The following is a 20,816-nucleotide window of genomic DNA, read 5'->3' as shown; positions in this document are numbered from 1 at the left end:
CGTTTCCTGGAATCATTCTCAGCATGGCCTCCATTTTAGATTTCACTCGGTATTAGACCCGATTTATCTAACTATACTGACTACCTAACTTTAAATCTGGCTTCATTATCAGTAGATATAATTAGTGAACAGCCACTGGGTGTCCTTGAGCTTGAGTTCTTAGGTTTGGAGTTTTCTTTGTTCTTGGGGGCAATGACACTTTTCCAGTGAAGGGCATAATAGCTTAGCCTGGGACTGGAAAATGTTAGTCTTGTTTCCCTTATGTTAGAAGGAGAAGGGAAAGAAGAAAAAAACATGTCAGTTTTAAAAAATAAGCCACCTGAGCCCAGCGTGATAGCGCATGCCTGTAATCCCAGCGGCTGGGGAGGTTGAGACAGGAGAATCAAAAGTTCAAAGCCAGCCTCAGCAAGGCCCTAAGCAATTTAGGGAGAACTTGTCTCAACATAAAAGGGGCCAGGGTTGTGGCTCAGTGGTTAAGCACCCTTGGGTTTCATGGCTAGTACTGTTACCGCTGTTGACCGGTGACGAGTTCTTGCTTCCCCAATGTTGAAGAATAACACCAAAGAAGCACGCCGAGACAAGGTCAGAGTAGAAATTAGAAGTTTATTAAAGGACAGCAGAAAAGACTTCTCCCAGAGGAAGAAGGGGACCCAAGAGGTGGAATCCGTTGAAGGGATGTTGTCTCCCCTTTTTATAGTTCTTTCAGTGATGGAATGTAGGTGGGAAGGACCGAGGGGTGGGACACAGGTGGGCCAAAGAAGTAATCTGGTCAGGAAGGACTTCTGAGTCAGCACCTTTTTGCTGGGGGCTGTTCATTAACATTTCTTTGAGGTGGACTTTGGCCTAGGGCCTTTCAGGGACTTCATTAACATTCCATGAGTTGTCCTGTGTTTCCCCGGAATCATTGCCAGCATGGCCTCCATTTTAGATTTCACTCGGCATTAGACCCGATTTATCTAACTACACTGACTACCTAACTTTAAATCTGGCTTCAGTACTAAAAATAAATACATAAATAAAAATCAAGCCTCCTAAGGTCTGGCAACAAGGTTTATACTCAAAACATAAAGTGATCCTGGTTACATTTCCTTGTATCTTGGTATGGACGGTGATTAACTAGGCAACATAGATCAGTGCATTGTGAGATGAATGTTGTTTTTTTTTTCAAAAAAATTTTTTTTTTAGTAGGTACAGAGATCCTTGATTAGAATTTCAAAATGGTAGGAGAGAGGTAGGACCATAATAAACGAGACTTTTTTTCACCAAACATTTGTGAATACAAATGCAAACCAAAATGTGCACTGCCCCCATGGATCAAATGAAAATAGTTTCCATTACACTTTTCATCTCAACATCTCTCCTAACCTCACTCCACTCCAGTTACGGCCCTTCCAGAGAACACTAGTGATCTGTATGTGTTACTGTCTAGGGGTCTTGGACTCGTTGCTGTTCAGCAAAGAATTGAACAGGACACAGAGGATTATTGCAAACTGTAGAAATAGACTTCTCTGAAGAGAGGGGGCTCCAGAGCCACAAGGTTTGGATCGTTTTTGATAGTCTCTGGATTTCCTCCTTTTTTTTTTTTTTTAAGAGAGAGAGAGAGAGAGAGAATTTTTTAATATTTATTTTTTTAGTTTTCGGCGGACACAACATCTTTGTATGTGGTGCTGAGGATCAAACCTGGGCCGCATGCATGCCAGGCGAGCATGCTACTGCTTGAGCCACATCCCCAGCCCTCCTCCTTTTCTTATCTTCTCTATTGTCCATGCTCTTCTGTTGTTCATTGGTGCCTCACCATGCATCCATTTTAGTTGGTTTATTGGATCCCCCACTTAGATGCATGAGTACAGAAGTGACTATCTGATTGGGTCCTCTAATTGTGTGAGTGTTAGCACAGAATGTTATGGATCAGCAAAGCCTTTATTCAGCAGTGGAGTTTTGCATCTGGTGGACCCACTTTCCTGATGAAATAAGCTACTGGCCAAAAGGGGAATCTGTGCTTATATAGGCTGCACTGAAAGGTGACTTAATTCATGATAGAGTGTGTCAGTTTGGGCATTCAGGAAACAGATTTGTGAGAATTTGAAATCTGTTTTTACTGGGCAATGGTTTTCTTTGGGGAATAATGGAGGGTCTGGGGTCATCATTCAGTGCTTATCTCTTTCGCTTCAGGGTTCCATTGTACTGTCACTGGGAAAGGATTTATTTGGGGAAAGATTACTGCTTTGGTTTCCTCCCAGAGATTGCTGTTTTAGGCTTGATGCATATCTCCTTCCCAGGGATGGTCTTGCCATCTGGTGAAGTTTGCTTTCTTCCCCCGGATTGTCCTGTCATTGGAAAAGGATGTATTGGGAAAGAATCAATGTTATCAATGTGTTGCCTTCTTCTTCACTCCCTCTTCCCTGGCCACATTATTTGGGGATTTGTCATTTTTCATATCTTACAATGAGCACTTTCATCAACTTGGAACTTGACCTCAGTGGAGGACTTCTCCATGCTCCTTTGATCTGGACCTATCCATGACTTCTCACTCAGCATCTTACCCTGGCTGGCTACACCTCTTCTACATCTCCCTTGGATGGACAAAGCCAATGGTTTTGATACTGGTCTTGGATATCAGGAATGGGCCCTCCTTCCCCCAGTATTGAAAATAAAATAACTGAGAAATGCTGAGGCAAGTGAAGAAAGCAAGTTTTTTAAAAATATTTTTGTTTATTCTTTTTAGTTATACATGACAGTAAAAAGTATTTTGACATCATATGTTTATGAAGTACAACTTCCCATTTTTGTGGTTGTACATGATGTGAAGTTACACTGGTTGTGTATTCACATATGAACATAGAAAGCTATGCCCAAATCATTCTACTGTCTTTCCCATTCCCATACCCCTTCCCTTCCCCCAACTCCACTCTGTCCAATACAGTGAACCTCCACTTCTCCCCCCCTCCCACCTTTGTGAGTCAGCATCTGCATGTCAAAGAGAGGACATTTGGCCTTTGGTTTTATGGGATTGGCTTATTTCACTTAGCATGGTAGTCTCCAGTTCCATCCATTGAACAAAAAATGCCATAATTTCATAATTTCTTCTTTATGGTTGAGTTATATTCCATTGTGTATATGTACCACATTTTCTTTATCCATTCATCTGTTGAAGGTCACCTAGGTTGGTTTCATAGCTTAGCCTTTGTGAATTGAGCAGCTATAAACATCAATGTGGCCATAACATTATAGTATTCTAATTTTCAGTCTTTGAGGTGTATGCTGAAGAGTGGGATAACTAGATCAAATAGTGGTTCCATTCCAAGTCTTCTAAGAAATCTCCATACTGCTTTACAGAGTGGTTGTAGCAATTTGCAATCCTACCAGCAATGTATGAGTGTACCTTTTTCCTAACATCCTCACCAACATTTATGGTTAGTTGTATTCTTGATAATTGCTATTCTGACTGGAGTAAGATAAAATTCTCAGAGTGGTTTTAATTGCATTTATCTGGTTGATAGAAATGTTGAACATTTTTTCATATATTTGTTGACCAATCATACTTCTTCAGTGAAGTGTCTGTTCAGTTCCTTTGGGCACTGAGTGGGTTATTTGTTTTTTTGGTGTTCAGTTTTTTCAGTTCTTTATATATCCAGTACATTAATGCTCTATGTGAAGTGCAGGTGGCAAAGATATTCTCCCATTCTATAGGCTCTGTCTTCATATTCTTGTTTGTTTTCTTTGCTAGGAAGAAGCTTTTTAGTTTGATAGTGTCCCATTTATTGATTCTTGATCTTATTTCTTGCATGAAAGCAAGTTTTATTTAAGAGAGAGACAGAGATTGACTTCTCTGGAGAGAAGTGGGGCCCAGAGCTGGGTGTCTGAGAGAGGGGTGTGTCTTGCTTTTTTATAGGCCTCCAGAATCCCCACCTTTTCTTTCTTCTTCATATATGTGCCTAAAGGCAGGAAGGAGCAGCACAGGGGTTTATTGCTCAGGTTGGAAAGTGTAGATCCCCAGGAATTTGGGGTCTGGAGATTCAGAGGTTTTAGCAACTAATTGGTGGGGGGGAGGGGAGATTGCTTTTTGGCAAAGAAAACATGGGGAGTCATTTTAGTGGGCTCATTTTATAGAATTATTCTCTCAACCTTATGTTCCCACCACCCTCACCTATTTGTCCCCTTACAGTTTCTTCTCTGTATTTATCTAGTTGCCTCCCAGCAGTATTTCACTGACCCACACACTCCTTGAAATGCTATGGGCAGCTTGTTTTACTTCTTCCTCACTTCTCAAACTTCTTGGCTGGTCCTCTCCTAATTGACTTACAGACTTTGTCTTGCCCCAGATCTTCTGTTCTTCTTTATATCAACACATTCCTCCAAGTTACCTAATCCTGACATTAAAAACTTTCAATATCCTGTCATTCCAATTTGTACCCTTCTGGGAATTACCAACAAATATATTCAACTCCATGATGGACAGCTCTTCAATACCTAATAGGCAGCTCAAGCATCACACGGCCAAAATACTACTAGTCTTCGATCTCTAATGGGATTGACATACAAGGGATTTACTGGGGAAAAGACCTGTGAAGAACCTGGGATAAAGGAGCAGGAGCAGGCAGGAGAAACATTCAGACTACAATGTCATTCTGATACCTGTGAAAAAAAATAAAGAGAGAAGGATTGGCTGGGAAGATTCTTAGATCACTGTGAGTTCTAGGAAAGTGTTAGTCAGACCAATCAGAAGTCCTGAGTCAAAATTGATTATTAGAAGAATCCCCATATCAGCCAGAGAAGACTAGTGTTAGCAAAAAAGGACCAGGCAGGATGTAAACTTCACGGATCATCTCAACCTTTTATTCAGGAATGAAGTTTCTTGCAGCAATGGGGTGGGAAAGAATGGTGTGATGCTGTTGGACCCACTTTCCCGATGGAAAATGAGCCACTAAACAAAGGAGGGGACTGGGCTTACATAGGTTATACTGAGAGGTGACTTAATTAATGACTGTGTCAGTTTGGGCACTCAGGAATTTGGGGTCTGTTTTACTGAGCAAAATGAGAGGGGGTCAGTGGTCAGTATCTGGGATTCATCTTACTGGACCAGATGGAGGGTATGGGATCAGTGGTTGGTATCTGGAAAGAATTTGTTTAGGGAAAGATCAATGCTTTGGCCTCTTCCCAGAGACTGCTTTTCTAGGTTTGATGGACATCTCCCCAGGGTTTGTTTTATCACTTTTTTTTATGGGAAAGAAAATATTTTGGAAAGGATCAATGCTCTCAATGTATGGCTTTCTTATTCACTTCCTTTTCCCAGACCTCACTGTTTTGGGTTTTGTCATTTTCCATATCTAATAACTGGTGCTAGCGTATCTGAAACTTAGTCATTATCTTGGAGCAGCAGATGGAGTCAGGAGAAGGGAATATGGCCTCGGGATTCACAGTGGCAGTAGCTGGGGACTAACAACCAGCCGTGCTCCCCACAGCAGGCTCTCTTGAAATCAACTGAGTGGTACCTCTCCATAATCACTACACAGGTATTACACATAGCAAAGACTAATAAATGGTGGATAAATAAGTAAAGAAATAGCTGTAAGGCAATGCCTTTCATGAGAAATATGATGAGAATCATTTGTAATTATACATTTCTAGGAATTAAATGTTTTAAAAGTCAAAAAGTCAAAGAGGAATGGGGGAATGGGAATACGAAAGACAGTAGAATAAATGGAACATAACTTTCCTATGTTTATATATGAATACACAACCACAAGAATGAAATCCTAATTAGAATAAGTTATATCCATGTATATATAATATGTCAAAATACACTCTACTGTCATGTATATCTAGACCGACCATTGTCTTTTTTTCTTTTTCTGGAATCTATAGAGTTTCATTATGTTTCTAATAATAAAATTATAGACATATAATTTTCATATTATACAATTCACTATTTAAAATGTACAATTTAATGTTTTTTTAGTTTATTCTCAGAGTTGCACAATCTTCACCGCAATCAAATTTAGAATTTTTCATCACTCTTAAAAGAAACTCCATATTCATTAGCAGTCACTTCTGTGCAAACATCTTTTCCTCTGGCTTTAGGGAAATGCTAATGTACTTTTTGTATGGTTTTGCATATGCTGAATATTTTATATAAATTGAATCATGCAATATGTGGCCCTTGTGACTAACTTGTTTAAACACTTTAAGGGCAATTTCCTTAAGTTCTTTGAATGAATGTAGTCTCTGTTAGATCTCATACCTCGGTCCTCTCATGGGTAGTTTTTTGTTTTTTGTTTTTGGTACCGGGGATTCAATCCAAGGGTACTTTAACACTGAACCACATCCCAGCTCTTTTCATTTTTTATTTCGAGGCAGGGTCTGACTAAGTTGCTTGGGGCCTCAATAAGTTGCTGAGGCTGGCTTTGAACTTGTGATCCTACTGCCTCATCCTCCCAAGTTGCTAGGCCACAGGTAATTTCCATTGCCTGCTTTTGATCTTCCTGGGTGTGGGTCATATTTTCCTCTTTCTTTGCATGACTCATAATTTTTCGTTGAAAACTGACACTTCAGGTGATATATCACCGTAACTCTGGGTACTGAGACTCCTCTCCTCCCTCGGATTTGTTTTTGGTTGTTATTTGATTATTTAGTGGTTTGGTGAGGCTATTTTATTGAAATCCACTTCTCCCAAAGGGCAAATCCTACGCTGTCACTTTTCAGAGGATACAGGCTTGGACATGCACACAAGTCACCCGGGGAAGATAGGTGTTTTAGCAGAGTTCTCTTTGACTATATCTTTTCTGGATGTCCCTATTATGCCATCTGCCTCATTTGGTATCACAACCAGATGTTACATTATAACAAGTGATAGATGATTGCTCTATTAAAAAAACAATCCCAGAGACATTACTTGCTCCATAATCTAATCCAATAAAACATATGCAGCAGTAGGTTTTGAAATAAGTCTTTGTGGTTTGTTTTAACTCCAGAAGGATATGTCTTAACTGTTTCTTTTCCTGGATCTCTGGTGAACTAATGACTTACAGTTTCTTGCTCTTAATTTAGGGAAACTATTATATTTGAGAGTGACTTCAGGCTTGCCTGGCCCCGACATACTCTTTCAAATAGTGTCAGTTCCTTAGGGGAGAGTTCAAAACTCTCTTTTTTTATTTGTCTAGTTTTTGTTTTATTGATTATTTTGGTGATATCTAGGATTGAATCCAGGACCCACACATGCTAGTGCCCCTTGCACTCTATCTCTGAGATACATCCCCAAACCTTTTTACTTTAGAGACAGGGTCCCACTAAGTTGTTTAGACTGGCCTTCAACTTCAGATATTCCTGTCTCAGCCTACCAAGTAACAAGAATTATAGGTGCGCACACCACCCCACCCAGACTGGCTGGAGCTCTGTTTTTAGGGACTGCTTCTCCCCTTGGGCAGTCTCTCAACCACTACTCAGGCACTGGGTGGCTTTGGTGTTCTGAGCTTGCTTCTCCTGGAGTAGAACCTCTATCATGTGAGTAATGTGGGGTGATCATGGTCCCAACATTCTCCTATACCTGGAATAGAATTTTCCTCCTACGTGTGGAGTCACACTCACCAAGAATTCAGCCTCTGAAACTCAAAGTTGTTGCAGGGGATAAAATTGCTGGAGGCCTCTGCTCCTGGTGAGATACTATATTCTCTCCCACATACACATTGTAGCAGGGATTGAACCCAGGGGTACTTGACCACTGTGATACATCCCCAGCACTTTTTTTAAATTTTGTTTTTCATTTTGAGGCAGAGTCTGACTAGGTTGCTTAGGGCCTTTCTAATTCGCTGAAACTGGCTTTGAACTTGTGATCCTCCTGCCTCAGCCTCCTGACTGACTGGGGTTACAGGCATGTGCTGCTGAGCCCAGCTTACACTGGGTTTCTTATAGTACTTTGACCAAGCCATATTCTTCTGGGATTTTGCAGAAGACCTATGGCCCTCCTCATTCCAAACTGCCTTGCTCTATCTCCATATAACTAGCTATTCCATTTTAAATATTCCATCTTTTGACTTTACCTGTGTGCCCCCTTTCTTCAGGAAATCTTCCCTGAGATAGTTGGTTTGGGTAAGGTGCCTTCCCTGGTATACCCCTTGAACCATGAATTTTCAACTTCAAATTTATCATACAGTAGTGAATTTGCCTGTCTACTGGTGCCTCTCCCACAGGACTGTAACTCCAGATTATGAACTGTTATGTTCATCAATGTCTCTTTGGTACCTTCAGGTCATTGGTACTATCAGATTCCATAGGTCAATTAAATCTTCAGCTCAAAGAGTTAGAGGCATCAAAATTACTTAACTCAACAGACACAAATGTGCATATACTGTGTATAAATACAGTTATATGTATATGGGCATAGTACACATATATATTCAGTCAGTGTAATGAAATTTTTCTATCTCTTAACAACATAAAAATAATGAGAAGTATGGATTTCTTTTATGACTTAAGTGTTTTAAAATTAAAAACAGTTGATGCAGTCATTCCTCAGTAAAAACAGGGGATTGATGCCAGAACTCCAACAGATAACAAAATCCTCAGATACTCAGTCCTTGATAGAAAAGGGCATTATGTTTGCATGTAAACTACACTCATCTCTAGATTATTCATAATACCTAAAACAATGTAACTGTCATGTAAATAGTTGCTATCTTATATCATTTAGGGAATAAGGACATAAAAATGTCCTTTTACTTATTCAGTACATCTGCAATTTTAAAAATATTTTATCCTGAGGTTAGTTGAATCTACAGATATGAAACTTGTGAATACAGAGAGCTGACTGTATTGCAACAGCATAGTCATCAAACGGCAGGAAACCTGATAAATTTAACAGTACTTTTGGAAATAATTTGACAGTATGTTTTAAGAATTTGAAATATGTTTATGCACTCTAGAACTTCACTGCCGGTACCTCCCAAAAGGAATGAACTGAAATGTCAGACTTTTCCTGACAGTGTATGTGAAAAAAATCTTCATATACATTACTGATGAACTATAAAAAAGATTTTATCTTCCACATAGTATAGTAAATAGCATCACTAATATGATCAAAGAGAAAAGATTTAATATCAGTGTTTGCAAAAGAAATCCTTTCATATTGTCTAATAGGTGGCAGTGGAAGGTTGTCACTAAAACCAAAAGCAAAACACACTAGAGAGGCATGGGATCACATGTCATCATGAAGGCACATAGCTCCTCAAACAATCTCACAGCTCTGTAGGCCAAGATTAGAGAGATTAATCACATAGTCTCCTCTCCCATTTATATGCAGAAAGACAAAAGTAAGGGTCATTCTAAATTTATGAGATTGGCTTTAAAATTTAACTTTAAAGAAACTTATTGAATATTTTATGATATTCTTGTTCACGGATAAAATATTTAAATCTACCTAGAGAAAAATGTAAGTGCCCAAAGAGATCCTACCATGTGAAACCCTAAATTATTAGTAGGTTGGTAATAAAGATTTGGCCATCTGAAAGATAACTCATCACTGCTGTAATTACTTGGCAAGTTTCAGGGGATTGGTAGCTCAAGATTAGTTTATTATACATTGCTATAATTGTCCAAGAGACATGAGGAAAGTTAAAAGTATAGACACCATGCTTAAATTCTGAAGTGTGATCAATTTCAGAAGAGGAAAGAGCAGTATGTTCCCTTAGCATTAAAAATCTCCAAACAGAGTAGCGTGTCTTCCCACACAGATGGCCCAAGGCATAGAAAGAATCAAATGCTGCAGAGCCAGGACAACAAGAAATGCTTGAACTAGACCAGTACAGGGATGGTTATCTAAACATTCCTGGCTATGGTTAACACTTTCTCTGCCCCTGAGTATAACAGTTAAATAAAGAACAACATTGCATATTAACATATTTATGTATCATATTATAGTAGATAAATATCAAATTGTTTGAATTTAAACTCATATACTACCCTTGCACATAATTATCCCTCTGAAATTCAATAATTATAGAAATGATCACTTACCTTAAAAAAATCAAAGGTGACAAGTTTGTATGCTTTAGGTTTTTAATATTTCCATTGTACATAATGGTTGGAGCAAATAGTAACAGAGGCATCTGTTTTTACAAAAGCCTGTTCTGTTATTTAGCTATTGCTGCCTCTGCCTCAAATTACTTCAAGATATTAGTAACAAAGTAACAATGGCTGGGCATGCTAATGTACACCTGTAATCCAAACTACTCAGGAGGCTGAGACAGGAGGATTGCAAGTTCAAGGCCAGCCTTGGCAATTTAGTGAGAACCTGTCTCAAAAAAAAAAATTTTTTTTTAAAGCATTGAATATGTAGCTCAGTGGTGGAGTGCTTGCCTAGCAATGACTAACACTGTGGGTTCAATCCCCAGCAGAATAAATAAATAAATAAGCAGACAAACAAATAAATCATCTCTCACAGTATCTGAATCAGTAACTCAGCAGTGGCTTTTCTCCTAGTGGTCCTGGTGTGATATGTTTCATGAGATTGTTGTTAAAATGTCCGTTGAGTCACATTCATCTGAAGGCTTTCCTGGTGCTGGAGAATCTGCCTCCAGAGGGACTCTTATGCAAGTTGGTGCTGGCTGTTGCGGGGCTTCAGCACCTCTCCATATACATCTTTTCCAGGGTTACTTGGTCTCCGTGACCAGCTTCTTCCAGAGTGAGCCATCCAGGAAAGCAAAAGTGGAAGCAGCAATGTTTCCTAGGATCTGGCCTGAGAAATTGCTTACCATCTGCTCACCTTCTACAATATTCTATTGGTTTTAAAGGTCAGATGCCCCATTCATCATTTTTGTTGAGTTTGATCATAGCATTCATTACTACCTGATGTTATACCTACTTTGATTATTGTGACTCTCTCTCTCACTATTATGTCAATCCCACAAGGACTTTTATTCATTCATCATCATAACCATAATGCCTAGAAATATGTTTCACTTATTGTAGATGCTCCATAAATATTTGTTCAAAAATTTAATAATGCATATAAATCACTCAGCACATTGCTTGATCCAAACCATCATAAGAATTCAATAAATCTTAGCTCTTACCAGTTTCGCTGTCACCACTGTCATCCCCTGACCATATGTGGTACTTTTTGGTTTTCAAAACCTTTTATCATTTAAGCAGTAGTAATACTTTTGAAAGAAAAACTATAATTATGTACCTGAAGTTGGAATACTCTGAAAATTAATGAAACTGGGAAACGCAAGGGAAGATTTGTCTCTTATAAGTGACTTCTTAAAAAGATTGTCCTACAGAAAATGGGTCTTTTCTCATCAGATAAGCAGCTTTCCTTAGGACGAATGAGTTGTCCACAAAGTTAAAGCATACTCGTCTGAGACAGTGTAGCACAAATCAGATGCCACAATACTTGGGAAGGAGGGAGATAGATACGAACTACTGTACTATGCATGTGAGTGTCTGTGTTGGCTGAATTAAAAGTTTAGTAGACTTTAAGAAGATCTTATTGCAGAGTGAGAGTTTGGTCACTTTCAATGAGTCATTTTGTTTTATTCATTATTTATCCATTGAAAAACTCCTTTATTTACTTGTTTATATTGGTACCTGGGATTGAACCCAAGGGTGCTTTACCACTGAGCCATATCCCTGGACCATTTATTATTTTTTATTTTGAGACAGGGTCTCACTATGTTGCTTAGAGCCTCACTAAGTTGCAGAGGCTGATCTCAAACTTGAGATCCTCCTGCCTCAGCCTCCCAAGTTGCTGGGATTACAAGCATGCACTATCATGCCTGGCTGAAAGATTCCTTTAAAGATAGTTTCAGAATGGCACCTGCTTATAATTAAAATTATAGTCAGGAATCCAGCATCTTAAGGATAGAATGGAGGTTGGGGTAAGGTAGACAGAAGCCTTTAAAGAAACTTGCCCTAGCTCAAAGCAATTCTGGATGAATTACATGTTCCCAGATATTTCTTGGGTTCCACAATCTTCATTATTATTTGAATTTCTAACTTTTTTAAAGTCAAGATTGTTACCATGAGTTATTTACATAAGATATTGTTTATCTCTTTATCATTTAATATCTATCAATGTACACCTCTAATGCCCAATGTTCATAGAATGTATCAATGTAGAAAACTTGTAATGGTTAAATAATTGATATATAATTATGATTTGCTAGTTTTTTTTTTCTATTCTGTCTTGCCCATATAATCCAATGTGGTATTATTAGGAAGAATCCTTTACTCCCTTGACAGTGTTGGGTATAGAAATCAGGGACTCACACACACTAGCAAGCAGTCTACCACTGAACCACATTTCCAGCCCAGGGTCTTCTAAATTAACTCCCTGTCTCCATGCTAATAAGATGATTTCTGTTTTCAGAGAGGCTCAGTATTTATTAATACAATCTCTCCCTTTCAATTGTCTCCAAACTGGCCAATAGTTATTAATTAAGCAATCCTCAGGAACAAACAAACAAACATGTATTGTAAACCAGTCCTTTTAAATTCATTTAAGACTTGACTCTCAAAGGAGTCTTTGGTGTTTGAACAGTGTCTTCCATCTTTCAAGGCAAAACTGTGAAAAAGAAGATCATGTTTTATGACTTTCAGAGTTCTGTAAGGTTAGATGTTTCTTCTACATACTTAACTATCCAACCATCAGCCTCTGTCCTTGTCAAATAGATCCCCATGCAAGGCTGAGGATATTAGGAAAAGACATTCTTTCCTCCTCACAGAGGAAGCCTTGCAGGGGACCTGTGTTGGTGGGGACAGTGACCAGAGGACACTGCTTTTCTAGTGGAGCACAGCTGTAATTTGAACTTCTACTTACCCCTTAGCTGGAGGTCTAGGGATACAGTAGCAAGCAATGAACCTCTGTTCCCTGCATGATGCCTGCAGGCTGCCCATGCCCACTATCGTCCTCTGTCATATGGCGTAGAACAAGTCTTCTCCGAGAGGCAGTCTCCACAGTGGGGACAACCTAGCAAAATGCTTGAAAGTGAGGGCTTAGAGTAGCCTAGTCAAGTTTATTTTGGCACACAGTTTTAGAGGGGTCAGTTCCTGATAAATTGGACCCCTTGCTTTTAGGCCTTTGATAGGAGTTCCAGATGGCAATGGCAAAGGAGCATGCAGCAGAGTAAACCACTCACCCAATGACTGAGGAGAGAGAAAGAGAAAGGGTTGGGAGTCCATTATATCCTTCAAATGTGCACCCTATGATCTAAAGACCTCAGCAGGTCCCACCTCTTAAAAGTTTCCATCACAGGGCTGGGCTGTGGCTCAGTAGTAGCACACTTGCCTGGCATGTGTAGGCACTGAGTTCAATTCTCAGCACCATATATAAATAAATAAAATAAAGGTCTATCAACAACTAAAAAAATTTATATATATATATATATATATATATATATATATATATATATATGTGTGTGTATATATATATATATATATATATATATATATATATATAGAGAGAGAGAGAGAGAGAGAGAGAGAGAGAGAGAGAGAGAGATTCTCCCAGGGGACAGAGCCTTTATCACATAGATCTTTGGTCTTTGGGGGATACTTAAGATTAAAATTATAGCATAAAGCAGATAATTTTGCTTTGAATCTTGCTTCTACCAATTAATAACCTGTGACCTTAAGCTATACAATCTTTCTGTGCTTCAGTCTTAGATAATTGTGAGGCTTATATTAGTTAATATGTATAATACATACTCAGTGCATGTTATTTATTAATGTGGATTAGCCCAGTAAACTTAAGGCAGTTATTCACATATTGTCTTTTTCGGTCATGATGACAACTGGATGAAGGTACAGTTCCATCCAAGAATGCTTCACCTTAACACCTCCCACTCACCCTTTCCAGAATCAGAAGCTGGCAGAAAATATTGAGTCATATGGCATGTACCTAACTAATTACTGTGCACAATGTTATCAAAAACATTTTAAGAGATAACCTCCACTCCCCAAAGTATGTTCTCTAATTCACAAAAACTGAATCAAAATAACATAACATAATTTACCATCATAAAAAAAATATGACCATCTCAGGAAGCATTCCATAGGCCTTCTGGTTTACTAGAACATACATGTGCTCTGGAGACAGATCATCTTTGAATTTTCTCTCACTTATTATCTGTATGATCTCAAGTAAGTTACTTAACATCTTTGAGCCTCAATTTCCTAATAAGTAATATAAGTTAAAACAAGCAAAAAAGGATTATCATAAGTATTGAGGCAATATTTGGAAATAAAAAGATGTGTGGCACATAGGAAGTAATTAATCAACGGTAGCTTTTGTCCTTATCAAATTTCCTATTATTGTCTAATTTTCTATGTAAAGACCTATAGTGGCTCCTAATATTTCACATGTTGAAGTCTAAACATATCACATTTAAGCTCTTTGAGAATCTAGCCCCCACTTAACTTTCTATTCACTCTCCTTACCCTGAACCCCATAGGCCCTAACACATGGAATTACTTGCAGTTTCCAGAACCTGTTACATGTCCATTGCTACCTAAGTGTTTCTGGGAGGATGTTTTTGATGAGATTAACCTTTAAGTAAGTGGACTGAGTAAACCAGATTACCCTCCCTGAAGTGGTTGAAACTTATCCAATTAGTGGAAGGCCTAAACAGAACAAAAAGGCTGGCCTTCCCTTTGGGAAGAGAGAATTCTTCCTGTTGGATGGCTTATGGCCTTCTCAGTAGAACACAAGCTTTTTTACCCTGCTTTTGGACTTGAATTGAAACTTCCCCTCCTGAGTCTCAAACCTGCCAGGCTCCAGACTGGAGCTACCCCATCAGATGTCCTGGGTCTCAGGCCTTTAACCTGGCTGAACTATTGTCTTTCCTGGGTCTCCAGCTTACCCATCCACTCACTCTGATTTCAGGACCAGCCACCTCCAGAATCATATGAGCCAATTCTTTGTAGTAAGTCAAAATCAATCTCTCCCCTGCCATTTACCTACCTACCAACCTACGTACCTACACACACACACACACACACACACACACACATACACACACACTCTTAACTGATTGTTTCTCTGGACAACCCTGACTAATACATCTTCCTTGACATCCAATGTCCCCTCTGTGTCAATGGCACTTCTTGCTTCTTTGGTCCGGTGGACTTCTGTAATTCTTACATAAAACATATGGTAGACAGAAGCAGGCTTATCTCCGCACATTAAGAAACAAATAGAAGGCCCTGAGAACTCTGCATTTTTAAAAAAAAAATCAGCTTCATTCTACTTTTATTTTCAAAGCACAGAGCAAAACATTCTCATATTGATATTTTGCCTCTGTCACAAAGAAACCAAAAAACTTAACTGTTGCCAGAAAACCATAAAGGATCCCAGTTGCTCTGCATTTGAATATTCAGATGAAATTTGATCAATATTCTGGAGAAAAGCAATAATAAAATTTTAGTATTTGAAGTGTAATGGTTTTGGTCTTCTATATATTGCTTCTTTGGAAAAACTGACAATATAGGTCTTTTGTTTAAAATCAACATGAGTTTCATGAGTTTTATTTGTTTGGGGGTTTTCCTCGCTGCTTTTAAGAAGCCACTAGGTGGCAGAGGATACTCCTTTTGATTACAATAAGAGATTATCTTAAAAGAATTCAGTAAAAACAGATTTTAGAAAACAATTTTTTAAAAATCACATTATTGACATGATAGAGCAACATGATGTAAGAGTATTCCATGGCTCCACCATGAGCTAATTTGGCCTATCAGCTGTATTATAGTAAAATGATAACAACAACAATGATAATAGCAAGAAACATTTATGTAATGGTGTCAGGTACCAGGCGACGGACTGAGAGGGTCATACACATTATGCTGTTTTTCTGCACAGTGGGGAATGAGGCACACACTCTTAATCTCCATTTTGCAGAGAAAGAAGCTAAGTCTCGAAGAGGTTTGAGCAATGTGCCCAGGTCCTCAGATCTTCTGCACTTTCTTAATGTCCATATGAAATTAAAGTGTTAATCAAGAATTTTGCAACCTCTTATTTTCATTTGACCCATTTCCCCAGAAAATCCTTTCTATCATCCTGGTATTCCCAGCAGAGGTAATTCATCAATGAAAGACAATTTTTCCCATAGACTTTTCTCTAGCCCCCCAATTTTTATGTCCCCTCCAACAGTGTAATTGGCAAGAATAATAGTTTGATGGTGTCCATGTACACATGTAAAAATAAAATGCAATCAATTTCAGAGCTGTTAAAATTTTGTTTTCTCAAGTCCGAATAACTTATCTTCAGAAAATTACACCATATACTAAACGCTCTACCTAACTGAAGGCATCCATAATCATGAAAAGGCAGGTTGTCTTTATTTTCTAAGTGTATTTAAATAACTGTTTAAAAGCTATGATGGGAAAAGTGAGAGATCATGGAGACAATATTGGTTAATGTCGAACCCTTTGTAATATGTGACTGTTTTATAAATGTGAATCAGGATGATGGTGATCATGTAGAAATTTCATAGCACTATATGACTAGGAAGTCTCATAGGGCTGCTCCTGTTAACTGTTTTACATATTGTTTTTACCCTTGTGTTTTATTTTTATTTATCTTCTTTGGAAAAGTGTGTGTGTTTGTGTGTGTGTGTGTGTGTGTGTGTGTGTGTAAGAGAGAGAGAGAGAGAGAGACACTAACATCATTTAAATTAGCAAAAGAGTGTCTCTCTAAACCTTTATGTTCCTAGATATTAAAGTGGGAGTATGGAATTGAAGAAGAAAGTCTAGGTCTCTATGACTTAATTGCATGTTAAGCTATGAAATTGTCTCAAAACATCTAAATTAAATGATGATATTTTATGACTACATTCATATAATTATTTATAATTTAATAAGTGCTTTCAAAAAACATCCACCTTTTTTGATCTTTAAAGCCATGTTTTGAAATAGACAAGGAAAGAAAAGGACAGATTAGAATAGTATTGTATGTTGGTAGTTTATTGGATGTTAAATGTGATAGTTATTTGTATTAATACCTAAACTATATCTTAGGGATTTTTAATGTTTCACTAACATTTTAAAATTGTGTTAGTATAATAGGCAAAATGAAAATTCAGAATTCTCCTCGATTTGGTTGCCTTTCAAATATTGAAACTTTACGTTGGTCAAACTCAAATGTCTAGTATGACTCTACATTTTAGATGTGCTGATAAATGTAAATTTATATAACTAAGAATTTTTCTAAAAACAGAACAAAAGTAAATAAATAAAACTTTCAAGAATCCTGCTTCTTAGGTATGTGAAAGAAAAAAATCACAGCCTCATTGTGATTTTTACTGACAAGTAACTTCTTAACACCATCTCCTTGAATTACAGAAGCACTTCAGGGATTGGCAGCTGAAAGCCACTAACTGTCACATTATCAATTGATTTATTTATCAATTATTTATTTATTCTAATTTGTTATACATGATGGCAGAATGCAATTCATTTCATATTACACATATAAAGCACAATTTTTCAAGTCACTGATTATACACAAAGTATTTTCACACCATTCATGCCTTTATATATGTACTTAGGGTAATGATGTCTAACTCATTCAACCATCACTTTTACCCCTATACCTTCTCCTTTCCCCTCCCTCCCCTTTGCCCTATCTAAAGTTCCTCCATTCCCCCCATGCTCCCCCTGCCTCATCGACATTAGGAGTCAGCATCCTCATATCAAAAAACAAACAAACAAACAAACAAAAAAATAATCGGCCTTTGGTTTTTTGGGATTGGCTTGCTTCACTAAGCATTATATTCTCCAACTTCATCCATTTACCTGCAAATGCCATGACTTTACTCTCTTTTAATGCTAAGTAATGTTCCATTGTGTATATATTCCAAAGTTTCCTTATTCATCTACTGAAGGGCATCTAGGTTGGCTCCACAGTTTAGCTTTTGTGAAGTGTGCTGCTATAAACATTGATATGGCTGTGTCCCTGTAGTATGCTGTTTTTAAGTCCTTCAGGAATAAACCAAGGAGTGCGATAGCTGGGTCAAATGGTGATTCCATTCCCAATTTTCCAACTGGGAAACAATTTGCAGTCCTTGTATGAGTGTGCCTTTCCCCCAACATCCTCACCAACACTTATTATTGTTTGTGTTCTTGATAGCTGCCATTCTGACTGGAGTGAGATGAAATCTTAGAGTAGTTTTGATTTACATTACTCTAAATGCTAGAGATGTTGCACATTTTTTCACATATTTGTTGACTGATTGTATATCCTCTTTTGAGAAGTGTCTGTTCAGTTCCTTGGCCCATTTATTGATTGGGTTATTTGGGTTTTTTTTTAATTTTTTATTGTGGGTTGTTCAAAACATTACAAATTTCTTGACATATCATATTCCACACTTTGATTCAAGTGGGTTATGAACTCCCACCTTCACCCCATACACAGATTGCAGAATCACATCAGTTACACATCCATTGATTTACAAATTGCCATACTAGTGTCTGTTGTGCTCCACTGCCTTTCCCATCCTCCACCCTCCCCCCTCCCCACCTCTCCCCTCCCCTCCCCTCCTCTCTCTCTACCTCCTCCACTGTATAACCCTGAGGGTCTCCTTCCATTACCATGCAATTATCCTTCTCTCTCCCTTTCCCTCCCACCTCTCATCCCTGTTAAATGTTAATCTTCTTCTCCTGCTCTTCGTCCCTACACTGTTCTTAGTTACTCTCCTTATATCAAAGAAGACATTTGGCATTTGTTTTTTAGGGATTGGCTAGCTTCACTTAGCATAATCTGCTCTAATGCCATCCATTTCCCTGTAAATTCTATGATTTTGTCATTTTTTAATGCAGAGTAATACTCCATTGTGTATAAATGCCACATTTTTTTTATCCATTCGTCTATTGAAGGGCATCTAGGTTGGTTCCACAGTCTTGCTATTGTGAACTGTGCTGCTATGAACATCGATGTAGCAGTGTCCCTGTAGCATGCTCTTTTTAGGTCTTTAGGGAATAGACCAAGAAGGGGAATAGCTGGGTCAAATGGTGGCTCCATTCCCAGCTTTCCAAGAAATCTCCATACTGCTTTCCAAATTGGCTGCACCAATCTGCAGTCCCACCAGCAATGTACAAGTGTACCCTTTTCCCCACATCCTCGCCAGCACTTGTTGTTGTTTGACTTCATAATGGCTGCCAATCTTACTGGAGTGAGATGGTATCTTAGGGTGGTTTTGATTTGCATTTCTCTGACAGCTAGAGATGTTGAGCATTTTTTCATGTACTTGTTGATTGACTGTATGTCCTCCTCTGAGAAGTGTCTGTTCAGGTCCTTGGCCCATTTGTTGATTGGGTTGTTTGTTTTCTTATTGTCTAATTTTTTGAGTTCTTTGTATACTCTGGATATTAGGGCTCTATCTGAAGTGTGAGGAGTAAAGATTTGTTCCCAGGGTGTAGGCTCCCTATTTACCTCTCTTATTGTTTCTTTTGCTGAGAAAAAACTTTTTAGTTTGAGTAAGTCCCATTTGTTGATTCTAGTTATTAACTTTTGTGCTATGGGTGTCCTATTGAGGAATTTGGAGCCCGACCCCACCGACTGTAGATCGTAGCCAACTTTTTCTTCTATCAGACGGCGCGTCTCTGATTTGATATCAAGCTCCTTGATCCATTTTGAATTCACTTTTGTGCATGGCGAGAGAAAGGGATTCAGTTTCATTTTGTTGCATATGGATTTCCAGTTTTCCCAGCACCATTTGTTGAAGATGCTATCCTTCCTCCATTGCATGCTTTTAGCCCCTTTATCAAATATAAGATAGTTGTAGTTTTGTGGATTGGTTTCTGTGTCCTCTATTCTGTACCATTGGTCCACCCGCCTGTTTTGGTACCAGTACCATGCTGTTTTTGTTACTATTGCTCTGTAGTATAGTTTGAAGTCTGGTATCGCTATACCGCCTGATTCACACTTCCTGCTTAGCATTGTTTTTGCTATTCTGGGTCTTTTATTTTTCCATATGAATTTCATGATTGCTTTCTCTATTTCTACAAGAAATGCCGTTGGGATTTTGATTGGCATTGCATTAAACCTATAGAGAACTTTTGGTAATATCGCCATTTTGATGATGTTAGTTCTGCCTATCCATGAACAGGGTATATTTTTCCATCTTCTAAGATCTTCTTCTATTTCTCTCTTTAGGGTTCTGTAGTTTTCATTGTATAAGTCTTTCACCTCTTTTGTTAGGTTGATTCCCAAGTATTTTATTTTTTTTGAAGATATTTTGAATGGAGTGGTTGTCCTCATTTCCATTTCAGAGGATTTGTCGCTGATATACAGGAATGCCTTTGATTTATGCGTGTTGATTTTATATCCTGCCACTTTGCTGAATTCATTTATTAGCTCTAATAGTTTCTTTGTAGAGCCTTTTGGGTCTGCTAGGTATAGAATCATATCATCTGCAAATAGTGATAATTTCAGTTCTTCTTTTCCTATTTTTATGCCTTTAATTTCTTTCATCTGTCTAATTGCTCTGGCCAGTGTTTCGAGAACTATGTTGAACAGAAGTGGAGAGAGAGGGCATCCCTGTCTAGTTCCAGATTTTAGAGGGAATGCCTTCAGTTTTTCTCCATTCAGAATGATGCTAGCCTGAGGCTTAGCATAGATTGCTTTTACAATATTGAGGTATGTTCCTGTTATCCCTAGTTTTTCTAGAGTTTTGAACATAAAGGGATGCTGTACTTTGTCAAATGCTTTTTCCGCATCTATCGAGATGATCATATGGTTCTTATTTTTAAGTCTATTGATGTGGTGAATAACATTTATTGATTTCCGTATATTGAACCAGCCTTGCATCCCAGGGATGAATCCTACT

This window comes from Marmota flaviventris, chromosome 2 (assembly GCF_047511675.1).
Source record: "Marmota flaviventris isolate mMarFla1 chromosome 2, mMarFla1.hap1, whole genome shotgun sequence".
NCBI lineage: Eukaryota > Metazoa > Chordata > Mammalia > Rodentia > Sciuridae > Marmota > Marmota flaviventris.
This window is presented reverse-complemented; position numbering follows the sequence as displayed.